This window comes from Morone saxatilis, unplaced genomic scaffold (assembly GCF_004916995.1).
Source record: "Morone saxatilis isolate NCDOM2014 unplaced genomic scaffold, NCSU_SB_2.0 Contig22, whole genome shotgun sequence".
NCBI lineage: Eukaryota > Metazoa > Chordata > Actinopteri > Moronidae > Morone > Morone saxatilis.
In genome coordinates this window covers 16,934,285-16,944,071 of record NW_023339785.1, presented here as the reverse complement: position 1 = coordinate 16,944,071, position 9,787 = coordinate 16,934,285, and positions in this window count along the sequence as shown.

Sequence of the window (9,787 nt, the reverse complement as noted above, 5' to 3'; positions counted from 1 at the left end):
CCTGCCTCTCTCTCTCTCTCTTTCAATATCCCGACAAGTGGTCTGCTCTTAGCTCGCTGTGACCGGAGAACACTCCTCCCTCTTGTTTTTTTGGAACATCCACTTTTATATTTTCAATAACTGCAGGAACCTATTTTTGCTGCCTAATAGAGCCGCCCTCTTTTTTTCCCTCGAAATTCCGTTTCAGAAAACTGGCCTGTCTTCTTTACATCCACCGCCATAATCAGACCTGCTATTTTTTGTCACTGCGTGTCTCATCAACACCTCGGTTAATCCAGTCAAAAATATCACATATTGCTGACATATAATTAGTCATGGAAAATTTAACTAAATTAGAGCATGATTATGGAATAACATACAGATAAACCGGTGCCAATTTCCGTACGTACTGTCCCAGTTCTAGGCATGAACTTGGACTTTCGTTGGGGAGACTCATGAGAAAAGGGCCCACTTTGCTTAATTCTGAGCTATTGATTTGGTAATTATTTCATAAGCCGGTATGTCCAAATACTCACAGGCACAGAAAAGCCCATATCACAGGCGGCCAGGCAGCCTGGGGTGTGTTGCTGTCAGGTTTGCCAGTGTGAGCGGACAGAGGCGGTGGGCTCTGCTTAAGACAGAGTATTGGACAAACACAAACAAACGAGGCAGCGGCCACTGTGACTCAGTGCTCTAATGAACCAGCGTATTGACTTGCTGGCTTTCTCTTTCTCTCTGCCTCCATGTCTCTCTCTCTCTATCTCTCACACACACTCACACACACACACTGCCTACGTTCTCTCTCTCTCTCTCTCTCTCCCCCTGTCTGCTGTGTTTGTATGGATCCCAGCTGCCACTCGGAATACCAATTACTGTAGGCCCAGGAGTGGGGGAAGGAGAGGGTGAGAGGGATAGAGGGAATGAGAGAGAAAGAAAGAGGGATGGCAGGGAGGCAATGAAGAGGAAGAAGGGAAAGAAAGAGGAGAGGCCGTGGAAAGCAGGAATGGTCACTGGCACGCGATCCAGGAGGCTTGTCCTTACTTGGTGGCCAGGGGAAGAGACTCAGAGTCGTGGGTGAGGGCAATGACGAGGAGCAGGAGGAGGAGGAGGAGTGGGGTCTTCATCCCTGAGGCTGTGGCACCTCACAAGGAGGGAAAATCAAAAAGTGTCTCCATGTGAGATACTTACATCCCTGATGCTGTGACACTCTTGCAGCTGACGCACGAGGAGGGAAAATCAAAGGGGACCTTTTTGTGGTCTGCCACAAATAGGTGCACCCCTGCACAGGAAGGAAGGGAGGGGGGGTGTAGAGTGTTACACGGGCAAAAGTAACATTTTCCCTGTGAATTCCTGGGACGAAGCTGGGCGCTACATCTCCCATTACAAGATACTTGTGTTTGATAAAGGGACTTGGACCGAGGAGAGCTTTTGGTTCCAGTGACACTCCTTCTCTCCCTCTCCCTTTCTCCTCTCTTCTCCAACCACCGCAACAATTCTCATGACAACCATAATGAGCATGCTCACATTCTGCACGATACCACTAATTTGAGAAATTTCCAGCACAAAGACATAATTAGACAAACTAATTAGACGAAGACTTCGCTGCACAGAGATCCTCCGCAGTTCAACTCATCCGCCTACCTGCCGATGACTAAAATAGGAAGCAGCCGTCAAGCCCATCCATGCTTATTCCCCTCAGTTAGTGCGGTGAGATGTTTGTGAGATGGCGCACAAGGGAGAATAACATGATCTCTCCCAAGGGCTGCAGCCGCTCCTCAGCAGCAGTACAGCAGTGTCTTTGTTGTGGCTTTAGTGTCACATAGGGCTAACAGGTCTTACCCAGCCACAGATTGCATTCCTATTTATATCTAGGCAGCAACACTGTCTGCAAAAAAGCCGACTGAGAATCTGTGCAGGCCAATACTTATACATAAGACATATTAATAAATCAGAGCGAGAGGCACTCAAATGTGCCACGAACACTTAAAAATACACAGGGTTCTGGTTGAGGTGTTCATAGTGAGCTATAGGTGAAGTGGTGGGTTTTCTAATGAAGAATATGAGGAGAGTACTTAGAGAGAGTTGGAGAGGCGAGGGAGGTAGAAAGGTAATTGATTTTAAAAGTGATGGGAAAACCCACAGGTCTCAGGAGGGAGCAGCAAACCGTCTCGACGGATACAGGAGCCCCAGCTGCCTCCAAGAATAATGGAATTAATTCTTAGTCTGATTTAAATACATTTCATAATGGGAACTTAAATTAACATTTCCTAAAGCCCCCAGAGATGGAGTCAAAGTGTAAATTGTTACAAAATGTTTTACTTTTCTCCCGACAATAGAGCCTTTGTCCTCTGAATGTGTGTTCCTCGTAGGCACTCAACGAAGGAGGAGTTATCCAAATAACAGCATTCGCTCGTTATCATTTTTTGTACAGAGTAAGATGAAAAAAAAATATAATTTTATTATAGTACGAATGCAGACTGACTCGCGCATACACAAAAACAAACTTCCGTGCCCACATAAAAGCTCATGGGGCCAAATAAGCATGTGCACATGCGTACGTACACATTCATATTTTCAACAGCTTGGCAGGCTGTCACTGCATTCACTGCGGAGCCTCAGTAGTTGTAGGCAGTAAGAGTAAGAGTAATAGAGAGAGAGACAGACGGGTGTTTGTTATTGTTAATTTTCTGTCAGGTTACTAAGTCCAGGTAGACTTCAGGATTAATAGTCTGCACAGAGGGATTTTGTAAGCACTGGCTGCCCCTAAAACAGATAATTTACACACACTGTAACACGTACACTATGCACATAGATACCTCTCCCCACCTCTCCAGAGGCCTCATCACTGGAGCCAAAACACTGCAGCAGCATACATCTTTGATAGTGACTTTAAACCTATTAGATAATTTGGCTATAAAGTATGCATGCAGACTGTACACCAGCTCTCCCCTGACAAAGGGTTTCTCTCAATGGAATTACCTGCATAAATAAACCATATAAGCAAATCCCCAAATAGTGCACACAAAAGGCAAAGCAAAAAGGAGCCCTCATACACGAGCATATATATGCACAGCTAAGAGCCAGATCTCAAAGGAGCAGGTTATACACAACGCTATTTGAATATAAAAGGAAAATATCTAGTGTTGTGATGAACCCAAAGTATTTAGCCCATAGTGACAGAAACATCGCTTTATCAGTAACAGAAAGAAAGATTACTGGACAATATGGATGAGGGGCAAAACATGTACTTTCTGCTGCATATTCAAAACCTTATTTATGCCTTTTTAACTATTACTAAAAGATACTCTGTTTACTATACAATAAGACATTAAGATCGGAAGATAAATCACTATAAAGGTGCTAAACTTGTTATTCGTTCAATGTTTGGTAATTTTGCTTGAAAAAAAGAGATTTTCTCTGTTGATTGACCAATCAATTTATTGACTAATCGAGTCAGCCCTAGTCTTAACACAAAGCAACCAAACAAGAACTTTACTTTAATGAAACAAAATTTAAAATGAGCTAAAGTATGATTCTAATTGACCGAGCATTCAGTGCTAGCCTTCACTACTTGACAGGTGAGTCAGCACTCAAAAAGTTAAAACAAAAAGGTCAAAAAGGTTAAATACCAGAGCCTGAATCATAATAGTTGTGATACCTAAAATGTTATGGTATTATAGAACATCACTTTCCTTTTTCGTTGCCTTTTTGTTGCAAAAACCTGCGATTATTTGAATTAAAAATAAGAAATATCACATACATAAATTGAATAATAAATGTTGTACTTCATACAAAAACAAAGTTAAATTCTCTAACTACCAAAATTGTCATTGTACGGAATGTCTGGAAACTATTCAGCAAATCCAGATCTCATGAACTCCAATAGTATACAAGATATAACAAAGAATCTGTGAGGCTTTGTGTGACTAAATGATGAATTAGCTCTTTTATCAGCAGCGGCTACGCTGAGGTGCATATTTGACTCCTACTGGAAAGCATTTTACTGGCTCAACTGTGATATATGTGGACTGTATTCTGACAGTGTCGCTGAATGATGACTTGGGGAAATGGGTTAGAAGAGCACTGAGAGATAGCCGGTTGAAAAATGTCTATTTGCGCATGACAAAGCTTCAGTACGTCACTGAGCGTTGCTGTCAGGGGAGAGACCCAGAAAAAAATGTGATGCAGGCATCCTGGCCCTTCATGTCTCTTTATGCTACAATTAGCTACTTCCTTATGACAGCAAAGACTGGGTCACTGTCAAAATGCGAAACAAATTTGCATACGTGTGTGTGTGTATGTGAGAAATAACAGGAGTCACAAAGCTGAAGAACCCAGAGCCAGCAGAAATTCTTACTGGGGCGTACAAACACAGGGAAACAAGCAAGTATACACACAGCTGTATATCCTAGAAGTCAGAGAGCCACAATACACACTTCATACTCTCTTACTGCATTGCATCTGAAATGAGAAGTCCTAATTATTATTTCCATTGTGCCCCACTCCTGTGACAAGGACCACTAGCTGTGAATGATTATAATTATTACTCGTAGTAGAATAGCAGTCATGCTGTTGTATCATCAGCAACATCATCCAACAGATCAGGGTCAAATCCAACTTGAAATTCATGTATGCAATTCAATTCACATTCTCTGTGTTAAGATATTCAAAAACATTTCTCATTTGACTTCTGCTTAGATGTGTCATGCATGGATTAAGTTTTGCCTCTGGCGTGCTATGTTAAATGGAAAGTAAAGCGCCATTCGTCAGCTGACTGTATCTGACAGGAAGACTATTGCATCTGTTCAACAGGCTTTTGTCATTCTGCTCTCCACATCCACCGCAACATATGATAAAATACCTATTGGATTCAATTATTGCTAATGTTTGATTAGGGCACAAATGCCGGAGTCTCCACAAACAGCAGCACAATTAAAGCGAAATGAATTACAACAAATCTTAGGCCGAGCGCTATCAATGCCATAAATTTCAGAAACCCAACTTGTACGCTGTGAAAAGATTTACAGCAAAATATAGCCTGTCTCTTATTTGTACATAAATTCACAACATCGTTTAGAGTAGCAAACAAGCCTGTCTTGAATGGCTGGTAATTATGTACAGCAGCAAATAAAGCGTGGTTCCTTTCTGAAGCACTGGTGCCTTGTTAAGTGGTGAACAGACAAAACAGCATTTAGAAAATGAAAGGTGCAGGGAAACATCCAGGGCACAGCGAGCTTCTCTCCCATTAGAAACAACACTGTCTGTCTCACGACCGTTTGTTTGTTCCAACTGGCTGTGCTGGGAGGACGCACCCTGAACCCCCACCACAAACAGTAACTATGTCTCTCCCTTTTTTCTGTCCCTTCTCCCTCTGTCTGTCCAGCCCTTCCTCTAATCTTCCCACCATGTCCATCCCCCCTCTCCTCTGCAGCTCCTCTGTTGTCTCCTCTCTCATAGTAAAACCTACCCTATGTTTTTCCTCCCTTTCTCATCATCAACCCTTTTTTTCATCTCACCCTCCCTTCCCCCTTTTTCCATCCACCAAATCAAAGATAAGGCTAATGAAGGTGGCTTATTATTCCAGCATTTAGGACCCTGACAGTATACATGTCCAGCGTAACATGGATATGTGGCTCCTCCGGCTCTAACATGCTGAATAAAAAAAAAGAAAGAAAAATGTTCAAATTAGACAAGGGGCGATGAATCTATTAGTGTTATTATATAACAAAAAACAGAGCTGTTATTGCCACTGTGTGTGCCATTACAAAGGGAACAATACATGGGAGCACACTGTGTGAAACCAATTAAAATCCAGCTCCGTCATATAGCTTCCTCCTTCCCGAGTCATGTTGTGAATATGTCGCTTTCACACCATTCATGTTAGTGCACCTGTGTCCACTGCATTAAATCCCCACCTATTTCGGCTCCTTCTCAAATTTCCCAGCATCACATCTCACTATCTGTTTCAAGAATCCCATGAGTTGAAATACAAGGGGGCCCGAGAGAGTGTGAGCAGAACGGGGGAAATTTCACATTATCTATCCATCTGCAATATAAGGGTCTGATGTGGAAGCAGGAAATGAGCTATGAACGTCAAGCCCGCATGCTCATGGTCCCAGCGGCCACCAGCCTACATTTTGAGATCAAGTAGGCAACGCGGAAAGTGGTTTAATAGACCCCCGTTTAATTGGACTTTTATTTGTTAATGGCAGAAATCCTGATGCATTACTTTAATTATCCTGGCAGAACTAATTCATGAACACGGTGCAAAAACGTGGCTGGACTTGGCATTCAAATAGCATCCCAATGCTTTCCTCCCTCTCTCTCTTTTCTCTCTCTTTTAAACCTCCTGTCCTCAAAGTACTCTTGCTTCTGCCTTCTACAGGAATCTCTCTGATAGGACTTGTAAGGCATGTGATGGTTTAAACCCTCAGTGTACTTTAACCAGCCAGCTGAATTTAGAGAAAGAGGAGAGGAGAGCACTGAGGCCATTTTTCCCCTAAAAGCGCTGGGGCCCACCCAGATCCTATATGTGTCCATGTTTGCCAGGCCCTCTCAGAGTGCAGAGCAGCCCTTGTCGGTTTGGCTGCTGCTATGGAGGGAGGGAGGTGGGGAGAGGGAGTGGGGGTGGGGGGTAGCTCCCCCTGCAGAGCGCTGGTCCAAGACAACCACAGGCAGCCTCTGCTCACATCTACACTCAGCCCAATCACATGTCAACCTCTCTGTCAATGCCGACCAGCAGCCAATCAAGGGGGAGATCCTTAATGTCTCTCTGATCGCGCTGTTTTTAATTCATTACATGACTGCACTGTAACAGTTTTGCCTCAGTGCCTCACGCCTCGTACTGACACATATTTTCTAAAACAGGGCATTCTTTAAAGTAGATTAGCACAGTTTGCCTGTCAGCTACAGATTTTTGCCTCTCTCAGCCACTCTGTATGTGTGTGTGCTGCAGGATGTGTTTGAGTATGTTTACGTGTGTGTGCATGAGTATGCCAGTAGCGTGCAACTGCAAATGTGTGTGTGTCCCCTCCCGTCTGGGGGGGCAGAGCAGGCAGCAAAGAGCTCAGCAGCGCCTCAGTCCCTCAGGACATGCTGCAGCTCTCTCCTCACGGCCATGAAAAGCAATCAGAGCCCAGCCTTCTCCCCTGGACTTACCTCTGCCTTTAATTACAGAACTCAGCAGCGGCAGCAGCACAGAGAAAGACTGCCTCCGCTGGGCCACAGCCAGCATGTCACAGCCTAAATGCAAGGCTGGGGTCGACGCAGCAGGCCTCTGCATACAGTGACCTGACACAAACACAGTGTGCTTAAGCATACAGTCGATCCTGATGGGCTCAGCGTGCGTCTACATAGACTGGTACAGAACTAAGGTGCTTTTCATACTGTAGTGATAAAATGTGCAGAGAAAACTGCAGCACTCCAGACATAAAACCCAGCAGGGCACCGTATATGCAAGGAAAGCCCTTTTTGTGTGCTTAACGAGATATTCTGTCTGTATTCTGCCATTTGTAAGTCAGAACTTGTGAAAAAAGCTACCCGGTAAAACCTGATTACTATAATATTAACAATTACACCAATGAACATTTGCGATACCGCAGTGCTGTATCCTGATTGTTGCTTCTTTTCTTTATCCCTCTTTATAGTGATTAGAACACACGAAGTGTAAAATGTGACTCTTATGATGTGATTCTCATCTATGAATAATGTGTCCACTGCTAAGGAGAAATGGATGATTGAATGAGGATCAGTTCATTCTGTATAACTGAGACTCTCTTCCATTCGACAGCCGTGGTAGTAGAGGCCCAACACATGTGCCTGAAGGCTGAAGCAGAGGAGAAGCCACAGAGCACACATGGGCAGGGGAAGATAAGAGACTATGTACACAAGCTGCTGGTTTTTATTGCTGCAACATAACGCTCGGATAGCATTTTAAACACATTTTCAGAAAACCTTCCAGCACTGTCCTTGCTACTGTGGAACAGAGCCATGGTGTTGAAATGTGTCATTGGGCTCAATTTCTCACCCAATTTCAACTGAACGGAGAACAGCACTCGAGTGAACGCAATGAGACTGACCAGGAGGAGACGTGAATGGCAAATGCTATTAAGATAAACATCAAACACAGAATGAAGACACAGTTTGATATGACAGCTCCTCTTAAGTTTACACATCTATGATCTTCAAACAAGGCCGGACGGCCGGAGCAAGGAGTCCCTCTCCCCCCTCCAAGTGTCACGTGGCCTGGAGCCCAATGGTGTGACGGCACACATGATAACACATGATAATGACTCCCACATCAACATGTCAACTCAATTTGGCCCTCTTATAGGCTCTCTTTGACTCAATCAATGCATGGCCTTCCATCTGGTTTCCACTGCTGTCTTCACATTAGAGGAGAGGGTACTGACAGGCATTTTACTAACAGCTGCCCCCATCGGTTTAACAATACATTTCATTTTTTTTAAAGCAAATCTTCCACAAAAATAACCCAACACATGCTGAAAAGCCCCAAAACACCCTGTCAAATCGGCTAATAAAAGCTCAAACACATTAATCAAACCAAGTCGTGTCAGGTCGACAAGGGTGTGCTGTGCTGATCCTTAATTGTGCCGATAAATTCACCAACTTCTTATTTTGAAAATCCCATCACGCAAGGCATCCCAATAAACATCAGCCAGGCAAATTTCTAGCTCATTAAAATTTAATCCAATTAAAAGCCTATTTAAAAAAAAAGTTAACAACTGATTCTAACACCTCCACAAAACCACAGCACAGAGGCTGTTATTATGGGCTGCAGCTCATTATTCTCTAGGATGGCTTGTCTGGCTCGCAGTGTGGCTGACTGGGACATCCAGTAAACATCTGTCATGAGGCATCCTTAAAGGGGAGCACAGACACAGTAAGCTACTGATCTAGTGACCCCACAGTGCAGGCATTCACACATGCCTTGGTGCACCTGTGTGTGTGCTCTGCTATCATGATGTTTAGGCCAATTTCTTAAAAGAATTTTGTGCTTATAAACCGTTTATGAATCATTTATTCGGCATATCACAGTGGAGGGGCCTAGCTGTAAGATGATGTGTTATCCCATTGGGTTTCAATAGCCCATTCATGAATGATTCATTAGTTTGGACTATAGATTATTCCCCCTTATTCATTTCTTATTCATTTTGGGGGGGCAGCACTGCTCGGGATGCATACCGTTGATTCAAAATGACGTCCATAGGCCACTGTTTGTCTTCAAAACATACAAACAGTGCAAAGACAACTGGCATCAATATGAACAACCACACGTGGTATCTGTATTTGTGTTGCATTTCCGAGCCTAAAGCGAATAGCTCCGTGTCTGGGCTTTAAAGAAAGTGGGGGTATTTTTCGCAGGGAATAGGTAATCGATGGAGCAGAGACGAATGAATGTAGGCTACGACAGCTGTCCCAAGGAGGCAGGGCAGCTACTACACCGCATGCTTGGTGTGTTCTCCCTTTTCAGTAAAATGTCCGATCAGATCAAATCAAGCAAAAAAGCAGGCATATAAATCAGCGTGTGTATAAACCAAGCTGTCATGTGCATACCTAAGAGAGAGAGAGAGAGAGCTCCCTATTCAAACACACACACACACGGCACACGCTGAATAGCAGCATAATAACGATTTCACTGCCTACCTCCAGAGCGTATGCGCCCAAACTGCGTTTTTTCCCCCCGTCGCAATGGGATCCTTCTCAGCCGCTTTGGACAGTATCAGAGATGCGTCTTTCCCCAGAAATGCAAACACTTCCCCTGCATGTCTTCCCCCCACCCACCCTC